General features: G+C 44.4%; 1 long non-coding RNA gene across 2 annotated transcripts; it reads left to right on the top strand.

Moving 5' to 3' along the window:
* Positions 1-10353: 10353 nt before the first annotated feature.
* Positions 10354-11913, top strand: LOC126990705 (uncharacterized). 2 transcript variants are annotated; one of them, XR_007744659.1, is made up of 2 exons: positions 10354-10786; positions 11441-11913. It is a non-coding gene; the product is annotated as an uncharacterized LOC126990705 (long non-coding RNA). The 2 variants fall into 2 exon arrangements; XR_007744660.1 differs by lacking the exon at positions 10354-10786 and adding an exon at positions 10862-10922.
* Positions 11914-12297: the final 384 nt, after the last annotated feature.

Below are 12297 nucleotides of genomic sequence, written 5' to 3'. Positions count from 1 at the left end.
GAACACGAGTTATTATATTCACAGGCAAGAGCAGTTTGGTAGTGCGATATAACAAGAGGTGTTCAGTTAGTTTTCCCTTATGTTCCCTTATTTTAGCCCCATTTATTACCCTGTTTTACCCTATTTAATCTGATTCTACCCTATTTTACCCGATTTTCCAAATTTAATGCTATTTTACACTATTTTCCTTTAATTTAGCCCCATTTATTACTCTATTTTAGCCTATGTTACCCTATTTTAGACCGTTGTACCACATTTCCCCTATTCTAAGCTATTTTCCATTATTTTTACTATGCTATAGAGTGAAAAAGCGTATAAATTTGACCGACACCGTCACCAATAGAGACACCAAGACTTCCCGTCACTAACCATTACTATGTATGTTTTCACGTCTCTAATGAACTCACTAAACAAACAACTCCATCTTTAGCGTAGCCTCAACACACAAGACTTCCCCCTCAGGGTTCTAATGGGTGTTTTCTAGGTTCATGGGACAGAAGAAGGGTTAAGCTCTTATACCAGGGCCACAAATTACCAATGGAAATGCTTAAAACTTCTACGGAAGCCTTGTCAAATATTTGTGTTTGGGCGCCGAAATGTTTAATATGACGCACGCACGGCGCTGGCCTCGTCTCTACCGCAGCGAGTCTTTGTTTAACACTATTAGGAGACTTCCGAGTCGTCTAATGAATGGGAGAGATCTGTGCTTGCTTCTTTTTTGGGTCCTTCTCATTTTTTTCCAGCCCCGAGTGGCGTTAGTTGGCAGTTCTTTGCTTTTTCTTGTTGCCGTTTCGTCCGTGGGCTCCTTGACGAGAGCTTCCGATTTTGTGTCAGGACGAGGGCTGCTTTCACATCAATTTTTTGTCTCTCCGTCTCTCTGTCTCTTTCTGTCTCTTTGCCGCAGAGAGAGAGAGAGAGAGAGAGAGAGAGAGAGAGAGAGAGAGAGAGAGAGAGAGAGAGAGAGAGAGAGAGAGATGAATGTAGGTAACAGACTTGCACAACACACACACACACACACACACACACACACACACACACACACACACACACACACACACACACACACACACACATTGATAGCTTCATTTCACCTTCTTCAAACTAAAACATAAATGGTCATAATCGTCTCCGTGGTGGTCGCGCAATGGTCGTGGAAATAGTCGTAATTGTAGTCGTAATCGGAGTCGTGGGAATGATCGAGGTGGTCGTGGCGGTGGTCGCGGGGTCTTGTGAGTCGTCCACTTCATGAGAGCACAAAAGAATGACGGGATCGATTCCAGCTAATGAGGCAAAGTTTGGGCGGCACGAACCCTTGACACGGGGCTTGAGCCGACGCTTGGAAGGGAATATTTCTTCGTCTTCCTTTTCTTCCTTTCTTTCTTTTCCCTTCCTTTCCTTCTATTCTGGTTTCCTTACATCTATAGCTTTTAAAGAGAGAGCTATAGGTGAGGTTGTAGTCGTAGTCGTAGTCGTAGTCGTTATAGAAGTAGTAGTAGTAGTAGTAGTAGTAGTAGTAGTAGGAGGAGGAGGAGGAGGAGGAGGAAGAGGAGGAGGAGGAAACATGGAAACATGGACTAGCAGGCAGCAGAAAGCCTGTTGGCTCATTACTAGGCTGCCTGCTTTCAGTGATTTAATCAATCCATTTGCCATAGGAGTGGCTTGCAGGAAGCATTAAAGCACTTGTGTACCTACTCTTGGATACGATCAGAACACTCCCGATGCAGCAAAGTGCCACCCATGTGGTATGTGTGGTTGCTGTTTCTGGATCCGATATGCATTACTTTACATTTGGTAATGTTGAAGGACATCTGCCATTTTTCTGACCCCCGAGTGATCTGGTCCAGGTCCCTCTGGATAATTTCGCAGTCTGCTGTCGTGAGGGCCTTCCCACCCACCTTTGTGTCGTTGGCAAATTTTGAGAGATTGGATTTTAATCCTAGTTCTAGGTCGTTGATATATATGATGAAGAGTATGGGTCCCAGCACTGACCCCTGTAGCACTCCACTTGTGACCGGGAGCCACTCGGAGGCCTGTCCGTTGAGTACAACTCGTTGTTTTCTTCCAGTGAGCTAGTCTTTGATCCACGCTGTCAGATTGTCGACTAACCCCGCCGAATTAAGTTCCTTGAGGAGTCTTTCGTGTGGCACTTTGTCAGAGGCTTTCTGATAGTCTAGATATATAACATCACTGGGGATATGATTATCCCAGTTTTCATAGATAGCCTGGAAGAACTCCAATAAATTGGTTAAGCATGAGCTCTTATTCTTGAAACCGTGCTGAGCATCGGAAATAATGTTGTTATCTTCAAGGAACCTAACGAGTTTGTCTCTGATGATCTTCTCGAGAATTTTTCCCGCCACTGAGGTCAAGCTGATTGGTCTGTAGTTTAGAGCCACGCTTTTGTCTCCCTTTTTGTAGATCGGTGTTACGTTCGTTTGTTTCCAGTCTTTTGGGACTTTGTTTTGTTGTAGTGACATATTGTAGATGGCGGTGAGTGGCTTGAGGATTTGCTGCTTGAGTTCCTTGAGCAGCCTGGGCGACAAGTCGTCGGGTCCGGTGGACTTGTTTGTCTCGAGGTTGTGCCAATTTCTAGGGATGTGATTCCCATCGGCGGGGTAGGGCTCTCGGGTACGGACTGGGTGTTCTCGACCGTGAACACAGACGCGAAGTTTTTGTTTAGGATCTCGACCATTTGTTTGCTGTCCTGTGTTAGTACGTCACTTTCATCTTTTAGGGGACCGATATTGCTTTTTGTCTTCTTTTTGGTTCTTATAATTATAAGTGAAGAACTTTTTCGGGTTGGACTTGGCTTCGCGTGCAATTTGCTTTTCATAGTCGCGTTTACGCTGGTGAATGAGAGTTCTGCAAGCTCTAAGGCTTTGATGGTACTGTTCGCGTGCCTCGTCAGTGGTGTTTTCCTTTAGCAAGTTGTATTTTCTCTTCTTTAATTAATCGCCCGTCGAACTTGGGTAGTCATCCATGGTGGGCTTATGGCATTATTTGTTCTTCTAGTCTTCATGGGAACAGTTGTTCTCTACCTCCAGGAGTTTGTTCTTGAAGCCGTTCCAGCGCCGCCCAAAGGAGTGAGGTTCATGGGCTCCCAAGTTGTCTGGGTTAGCAGCTCACGAGCGAGATTAAAATTGGCTCTTTTGTAGTTTGGAATCTTGGACGTGTTTTCGGTGAGTTAGGAGGAAACATTGAAACATGGAAATGCAGGCAACAGAAAGCCTATTGGCTCATTACGAGGTTGCCCGCTTTGGTGATTTAATCTGCTCGACAGCCACTTGGGGCCTGGGGAGCAGAAGAAAGCACCTCGACATTGAGGAGCAGATGAAAAGCACCTCGATATTGAGGAGCAGATGAAAGCACCTCAATATTCAGTTCACTCCTGACGCAGCGAAGTGACGGTCGATTCTATATTTGAAGGAGTTGATGGTATTCGCATTTACTACTTCTGAAGGAAGATTGTTCCCGTGACGAATGACTCGGTTTGAAAAGAAACTCCTTCCGATGTCTGTGTTACATCGACTCGACTGAATGGGTAAGCCGTTTTTTCTAGTTCTTAGGTTGGTTTGCAGTTCAAAGAATTTGGAGTAATCGACGTTATTGAAGTTTTTCAGATATGTACTTGAAGACTTGAATCGTATCCCCTCGCAGGCGTCTTTTCTCCAATGTAAAGAGATTAAGTCGCTTGATTCGTTCCTCGTATGGTTGAGCCTTTAAGGTTGAAATCATCTTTGTGGCGCGTCGTTGAGGCCTTTCCAATAAATCGATGTCCTTTCTGCAATTAGGAGACCAGAACTGTACTGCATACTCGAGGTGCGGTCTTACCATGGAATTATACAAGGAGGAGGAGGAGGAGGAGGAGGAGGAGCAGTAGTAGTAGTAGTAGTAGTAGTAGTAGTAGTAGTAGTAGTAGTAGCAGTAGTATTAGTATTAGTGGTAGTAGTTCCGTTCTAAGTCATGAAACTCATTTTTGTACTACATTTTCATAGGTTTTTCTCTAGTAATATAATTGATTTTCTATAGCTAGTTATTTTTAGTCAATTTTTAGGTTTCACCAAAATCAGGCAACTCTAATTTTACATGTTTATTTTTCTTTTGTCAAGTAATGGGATTAGTTTTTCTCTATACCGGCTTATTTCGCTGTTTCTTTTTGTTTTGTTTTGTTTTCCTGCGCGATGCAACTCCAGTTTTTAATACATTTTCTTTTTCACTACATTTTCTTTTCTTTCCTCGAGGAAGATAATTAATTTTCAATACCGGGTTATTTTCATTATTTCTCATTCCCACATATTATTTAACTGTTCTCATCCTATTTTGTCTTTATTTCTTAATATACATAAGAACATAAGAACGTAAGGAGTCTGCAAGAGGACGGTTGGCCTATACAAGGCAGCTCCTGTACACTCAACCCCACCCTACCTCACCATCCATGGCTTTATCTAACCTCTTCATGAATGTATCTACGGTATTGGCACCCACAACATGGCCCCCAAGCCTGTTCCATTCGTCCACCACTCTATTGGTGAAGTAATTCTTGCCTATGTCTTTATTAAACCTGAATTTGTCTAACTTGAAACCATTGCTACGCGTCCTACCTGGCTCTTTTACTATCAAAATCTTATTGACATCCCCTTTATTAAAGCCCTTCATCCATTTATAGACCTCGATCATTTCTCCTCGCAACCTTCGCCTTTCTAGCGAGTGTAGATTTAACTGCTTCAGCCTGTCTTCATAAGACAAGTTTCTCACCCCCTGAATCATCTTTGTCATCCTCCTCTGTTCAGATTCTAACATCTTGATATCCTTTCTATAGTAGGGGGACCAGAACTGAACTGCATAATCGAGATGAGGTTCAACTAGTGCTAAGTAAAGTTTGAGTATGACTTTAGCGCTCCTATTGCTTACGCTCCTTGAGATGAAACCACGTAGTCTAAGTACTCTGTTTACCCGATTTTTAGCCTGAATGCATTGAGCCCTAGGACGGAGGTCAGCGCTCACTAGGACTCCTAAGTCTCTCTCACGCCCAGACCTACTTAGAGGAGTGCCATTTAAGGAGTAATTGTGTGAGGGGTTATTCCTACCTACACTCAGAATGCTACACTTCCCGACATTTAATTCCATCTGCCACTTCCCCGCCCAATCATATAGTCTGTCAAGCTCATCCTGGAGAACGCTAGTGTCCCTGTCTGATTGGACTACTCTACCGATCTTGGTATCATCTGCGAACTTACTGACATCCCTACTAACTCTTGTGTTCAAGTCATTGATGTAAATAATAAAGAGCAGAGGACCCAGCACCGACCCTTGTGGGACGCCACTCGTAACACTGCCCCATTCAGATTTTTTATCATTAATTTGCACTCTCTGCTTCCTACCATTAAGGCACGCCCTGATCCAGTTCAAAACTTTCCCATCTATGCCGTGAGCCTGTAATTTTAGCAATAGCCGGTGATGGGGAACTTTGTCGAACGCTCTACTGAAATCTAAATACAATGTGTCATAGTTTTCATCTTGGCAACCGCTTCGATTACTTTAGTGTAGAAGGACAACAGGTTAGTAAAGCAAGACCAACCCATTGCGAATCCATGCTGTGAATCATGAATTAAACTATGCTTTTCTAGATGGTCCCGTATGCTCCTGGCTATAAATGACTCCATCATCTTTCCTACAACTGATGTTAAGCTAATTGGGCGATAATTTGAGGTGGCTGACTTGTCTCCCTTTTTGAAAATCGGCGTCACATTAGCTACTTTCCATTGATTGGGCACATACCCAGAATTTACCGACATCGATATCGGTAAGCGGGCCACTGAGGACCTCCTTGCACTCTTTCAGCACCCTTGGGAATACTTCGTCTGGCCCCGGCGATTTGTTTTTCTTCAACCTACCAATCTCATCCTGGACTACTTGCCTAGTGATGATCACATCCCTCAACTTGTCGTTCCCTTAGCCCTCATATACCTGAACTCTCTCCGGAATGGTTGTTAGATTTACTTGCGTGAAAACTGAGAGGAAGTAGTCATTCATCATTTGGCTCATATCTTCTCCATTCTCGACGAGGTCACTTGTGTTTGTTTTCAACGGTCCAATTTTGTCCCTTGTTTTCGTTCTGTACAATTTGAAGAAGCCCTTGGGATCGCTCTTGGCCTCGTTGGCTACCCTAATTTCATAACTTCTTTTTGCTAGGCGGGAGTTCCTCTTCACCAACCTGGTTAGCTCAACATACCTACCCCTGAGGTGGGTCTCTCCGTTCTTTATTTTCCTATAAATTCCTCTCTTTAAACCTATCTCATGCTTGAGTCTGCGGGTCATCCATTTGGGGTTGTTATTTTCCTTCCTACGTGCTTGGTAAGGGATATGCTATCTCTGACCCTCTGCAATTACTCTAATTAAATTATTGTAGGTCATTTCTACATGACTCCCCTGTCTTTCCGGCTCCAGCCCTGAGATCTGGCCCTCATCCAGCCCTAAGGTTCCCCAATTTACCTCCTCAAGGTGTCTTCTAAACCCCTCATAATCAGCTTTTCTAAAGTCAGCCACCAACACAAGGTTGAGTTCATGGGTCACCGCCCAGTCAAATTTAAACCTAATTTCCTTGTGATCACTGCCACCTAATTCTCCCCCAACATCTAGCTCACTGATCATATTCTCGTTGTTAGTCAGGACTAAGTCTAAAATGTTATTTCCTATGGTGGGCTCATTTACTGCCTGATTGAGAAAATTATCATGTATTATTTTCAGAAAATCCTCAGATTCTAGATCACCCACCACGCCTTCCTAATCTATATTCCTATAGTTAAAATCCCCCATTATGCAGAAATTTTTGCTCCTGCTCGCCCTGCCTACCTCTTGCAGTAATATATCAGTGTCCTGCCTGTTAAGGTTGGGTGGCCTGTAAAGAACAACTAGAATTAGTTTGTCTTCCCCTTTGTGGACGTCCACCCAAACTGATACTGAGTCGCCATTTGTTTGAACAGAGCTGTTAGCGGAATATTTAGGTGTGTCTTAAACATAAAGTGTAAACCCCCTCCCCTTCTTCCCTTTCTATCTTTGTGAAACATCTGATAACCATCTATTTCATAGGCGGTGGCTGAACAGATAGCGAGACGGCCCCGCGTTCAGGAGGAGGTTCAATCCCCGACCGGTGCCACCAAGCTGGGATTTTTCAGCCGCCGCCGAGTGGCTTAAAACTATCCACATGCTGTCCAGAAGACCACCTATCAACCCAGACTCTAGATTCTAGGATTAAAGATGAGCTCCGGGAGGGCAGCATGAGCCAATGCAAGATGGCGCCACTATAAACATTCGACTGCGCCAGAACGGGCTGGGCCGACCATCAGAACCCACCGAGAAGAAGCCTTGGACCGACCATCAGGATCCACCGGGAAGAAGCCTGCCGGCGCAATAGGCCAAGACGTTAAAAAAAAAAAAAATCCGACATGAAGTTTTTGTTTGCAGTATCCACCCATGTTTCCGTGATAGCTATAATGTCGAATTTCTCGACACATGCTTTCCCCTTCAGTAGATCTATCTTGTTCCTGAGACTCCTACTGTTGGTGTAATAACCCGTTCGCCCGTCCTTTCTTACATCCTTTCGATCGCCCCTGCGCCCCCTAGTCCCAGTCTGCGATACATAGGCACTGATGACAGGCCCTCCCCCCTCGCCTACTCTAAAAAATCCTGTAGGGTGCTAAGTGATCGCTCGAGGGAGTCTGTGAGAACCTTCACCCCCTGAAGCGACAGGTGCACTCCATCCTTGGCATACAAGGTGCCTTTATCGTAGAAGAGGTCCCAATTATCCAGGAAAAGCCAACCATTTCGCTTACAGTGGGCCGCCAGCATGCTGTTTACTGCTAAGGCTCTGGAAACCCATCCCTCACCCACCCCCTCCTCGGCAACACACCACAAACGGCTGGCACCCCCCCCTCCCCCCGAAGTCTCTCACTTTGGCGAACGATTCCCTGAAGCGCCGAAATATCTCTTCGCTACCCACTCTACCAATGTCATTACCCCCGAAACTGCAGAAGACGATAGGCTGTGTCCCCTCCCCTGCTAAAATTTCCTCCATTCTGTCAGAGACGTGCTGGATGCCCGCCCCGGGAAAGCACACTCGTAGCCTATTTTCCTTATCCCTTGAACAAAAGTACCTGTCAATGAACCTGACTTGAGAGTCCCCAACCATCAGGACTCTTCTCTTAAAAACTGTCAGTAGACGGAACGGAAGCCGCTACAGGTGGAGATGGAGCGGCGGAAGAGGAGGAGGAGGAAGGGGAGGAGGAGGAGGAGGAGGAGGAGGAGGAGGAGGAGGAGGAGGAGGAGGAGGAGGAGGAGGAGGAGGAATACAAAGCAACACAAAGAAAGAACAAACAACAGCAGACCTGATGGTATGAGGCTGTTTGTGACAAGCTACACTATCTAATCAAAGGTGGAAGATGAAGGACAGCAAAGGCGAAGGCTCCTCCCCACCCCACCATCCTCCAGCCAAAGCTGGCAGGAAAGGAAAAAGAACCATGCAGCATGGAAAAACTGCATGGAAATTATGTAGGAAAGAGGAAAGAACTACCATTACTACTACCACTAACCGGGCGATAAAAGCGGACAAGGACACCAGTATTCGAAAGAACTTAACGTTATTACGACAATGAGTAATATCTTAGTTGCTGGTTGGATTCAAAACACTTGTCTAATCTATTCTTGAAGGCCGTAACTGTTGTACTATCAACGACATCACAGGGTAGAGAGTTCCAAACATTAACAACTCGATTGAAGAAGAAGTGTTTAGCTTCGTGCGACGAGAATCTTTACCACTTATCTTCAAATTGTGATTTCTTCTTGTTCTATTTGATCGATCAATTGTAAAGTAATCTTCCGCATTAATATTACTGAATCCTTTGAACATTTTAAACACTTCTATTAGATCGCCTCGCATTCTTCGTTTTGATAGGCTGAATAAATTTACTTCTTTAAGCCTTTGTTCATATGACAAATTTCTCAACCTAGGAATCATCTTTGTTAATCTTCGTTGAACCCGTTCCAACTTTTCTATGTCTTTTCTGTAGTAGGGAGACCAAAACTGTACACAGTACTCTAGACGAGGTCGAACCAACGAATTATACAGTTTTAATATTACTTTTTCCGATTTATTATTAAAGACTCGTCCGATGAAGCCAACCAATTTGTTTGCAGTTTTAACTACCTCTGAACAATGCTGACCGGGCTTTAAATCGCTTGATATAGTGATTCCAAGATCCTTTTCTTTTCTTACTGCAGAAAGTTGTTGGCCATTCATTACGCACCGAACGCGACTGTTATTTTTTCCGATGTGCAACACTTTACATTTGTCAACGTTAAATTTCATTTGCCATTGATTGGCCCAACGTGCAAGTCGATCTAGATCTGATTGTAAAGCTTCTTGGAGGGTGGAAGAGGCGAGGAGGAAAGGAGGAGAGGAGGAGAGGGTCGAGGGAGGGCAAGATGTGGACGGGAGGAAAAGCACTAATGTAGACCCCCGCTACAATCAGGGGTGGATCAAATACAATTGTATTTGTATTTTAATTGTATTTAAATACAATTTTAATGTATTTGTATTTGTATTTGTATTTTGACATCCAGAGAAAAAAGTATTTTGTATTTGTATTTGTCTTTTGGCACCCAGAAAAAAAGTATTTTGTATTTGTATTTGTATTTTGGTACCCAGAAAAAAAAGTATTTTGTTTTTATATTTGTATTTTGGCACTCAGAAAAAAAAGTATTTTGTATTTGTATTTTGGCACCCAGAAAAAAAGTATTTTGTATTTGTATTTGTATTTTGGCACCCAGAAAAAAAAGTATTTTGTATTTGTATTTGTATTTTGGCACCCAGAAAAAAAGTATTTTGTATTTGTATTTGTATTTTGGCACCCAGAAAAAAAGTATTTTGTATTTGTATTTGTATTTTGGCACCCAGAAAAAAAGTATTTTGTATTTGTATTTGTATTTCAAGTCAAAACCATTTGAGGAGGATAAATACTGTTAAGGAAACAGAAAAAGAAATAATGTTAAGCCGCGTTAAGGCGGAGGAGGAAACAGATGAAGGTTGAAGGCGAAGGAGGAAAGGATTAGCGTCAGATCACGGGGAAAGCGGAGTAAGGAGAAGAGAAAAATAGAGGAACAGACGACTAAAGAGAAGTGGCAGCCCAGTACAAATGTTAGGAAACTTTAGTGGGCCGTCCTCGTGAGTCAACACGCTCACTGGTGTTCTCCCTCAGCAGGTGTGTGAATGCAATGTACCTGAAAGACGTTAATTGGTGAACCAATTCTTACTATGTAAAGTCAATCAATCAGTCAATCAGAAAAAGAAAATATAATTAAAAAGAAAAATTGGAAGTAAGAAAGAAAAGGGAAAAGGATGCTGCGCCGGAAGCCGCGGCGAGGATTCCTTATGATGCTTGTGCGCGTCCCCGAGGCCCATCGGTCCTTCATCCAAGAACCGATAAACGCGGTGACCGGCGCCTTCACGGCATTTATGATTAATTTTATAATCCAGTCTGGTAGTTTTAAGAAGCGAGTTCTTGCATCCGCCCTATTCGAATCGGCGGGGCGGTGGAGCGCCAGCGAGCCCAAGGTCTCCCAGGCGAGCATGGCAGGACTGACGGGCTCCCGGCAGGGCGCCTCGGCGTCCATCGGGACCCCAACGGAGGTGCCGGAGATCTTTCGGCTACAACGCCGGGCAGGTGGGGCTCGTTAGCCGTGGTAGGCAATTCACCTAGGAGAGCAAACTCCGAACAATAAACCCGGGCAGGTGAGGTTCGTTAGCCATGGTAGGCAATTCACCTAGGAGAGCAAACTCCGAACAATAAACAAGGGCAGGTTGGTCTCGTTAGCCGTCATAGGTAATACACCTAGGAGAGCAAACTCCGAACAATAAACCCGGGCAGGTGGAGCTCGTTAGCGAAAGCAGTTCATCTAGGAGAGCAAACTCTGATTACAAACCCGGGCAGGTGGAGGTCGTTAGCGTGAGCAGTTCACCTTGAGAGCAAACTCCGATTACAAACCCGGGCAGGTGGAGGTCGTTAGCGAAAGCAATTCATCTAGGAGAGCAACCTGATTACAAACCCGGGCAGGTGGTGTTCGTTAGCGAAAGCAGTTCACCTAGGAGAGCAAACTCCGATTACAAACCCGGGCAGGTGGGGCTCGTAAGCCGTGGTAGGCAATTCACCTAGGAGAGCAAACTCCGAACACTAAACCCGGGCAGGTTGGGCTCGTCAGCCGTCTTAGGCAGTAGCCCTAGGAGAGCAAACTCGAACAATAAACCTGGGCAGGTTGGGCTCGTGAGCCGTCATAGGTAATACACCTAGGAGAGCAAACTCGATCATAAAACCCGGGCAGGTTGGGCTCGTGAGCCGTCATAGGTAATACACCTAGGAGAGCAAACTCCGATTACAAACCCGGGCAGGTGGAGCTCGTCAGCCGTGGTAGGCAGTCTGCCTAGGAGAGCAAACTCCGAACAATAAACCCGGGCAGGTGGAGCTCGTCAGCCGTGGTAGGCAGTCTGCCTAGGAGAGCAAACTCCGAACAATAAACCCGGGCAGGTGGAGCTCGTCAGCCGTGGTAGGCAGTCTGCCTAGGAGAGCAAACTCCGAACAATAAACCCGGGCAGGTGGTGCTCGTTAGATGTCGTAGACAATCCACGTGATGGGAACACCAAAGAAAAGGAAAATAAAAAGGAACATCTGAAAAAGGAAAATATAGTAACAAAACATCAAGAAAATAAAATAAAAAATACAGATCATCCACCTTCAGGCCCTAACATCTCTAAAATTATGGGTGAGTCTTTTCTGGGGAGAAAGAGGCTCATCCAGACCAAGGAACATCAAAAAGGGATGATATAGAAAGGAACACCAAAAAAATGGGAAAAAGAGAACAAAACATCGCAAAAGAAAATTAACAGCAATAACAGAACAACGTCAAGAAAAGTAACATACAAAGAAACATCATCCACCATTCGGCCCCAAACTAACATCACCAAAATTATGGGTGGGTCTCTTCTGGGAGGAAAGCGGCTCACCCAGACCAACGAAGAACATCAACAAGAGGATGATATGAGATAAACACGAAGAAAAGAAAGAAAAAGAAAAAGAACAGAAAAAAACATCGGAAAAGAAAAACAAGAAGAAAAACACATCAAGAGAAGAAAAATATAAGAAACATCAACATCACCAAAATTATGGGTGGGTCTCTTCTGGGAGGAAAGCGGCTCACCCAGACCAATGAACATCAACAAGAGGATGATATGAAATAAAAGAACATCAA

The sequence above is a fragment of the Eriocheir sinensis genome, unplaced genomic scaffold, assembly GCF_024679095.1.
Source record: "Eriocheir sinensis breed Jianghai 21 unplaced genomic scaffold, ASM2467909v1 Scaffold192, whole genome shotgun sequence".
In the NCBI taxonomy this organism is placed as follows: Eukaryota; Metazoa; Arthropoda; class Malacostraca; order Decapoda; family Varunidae; genus Eriocheir; species Eriocheir sinensis.
Note: the sequence above shows the minus strand (reverse complement) of the source record. Positions and strands in the feature narration are given on the sequence as shown.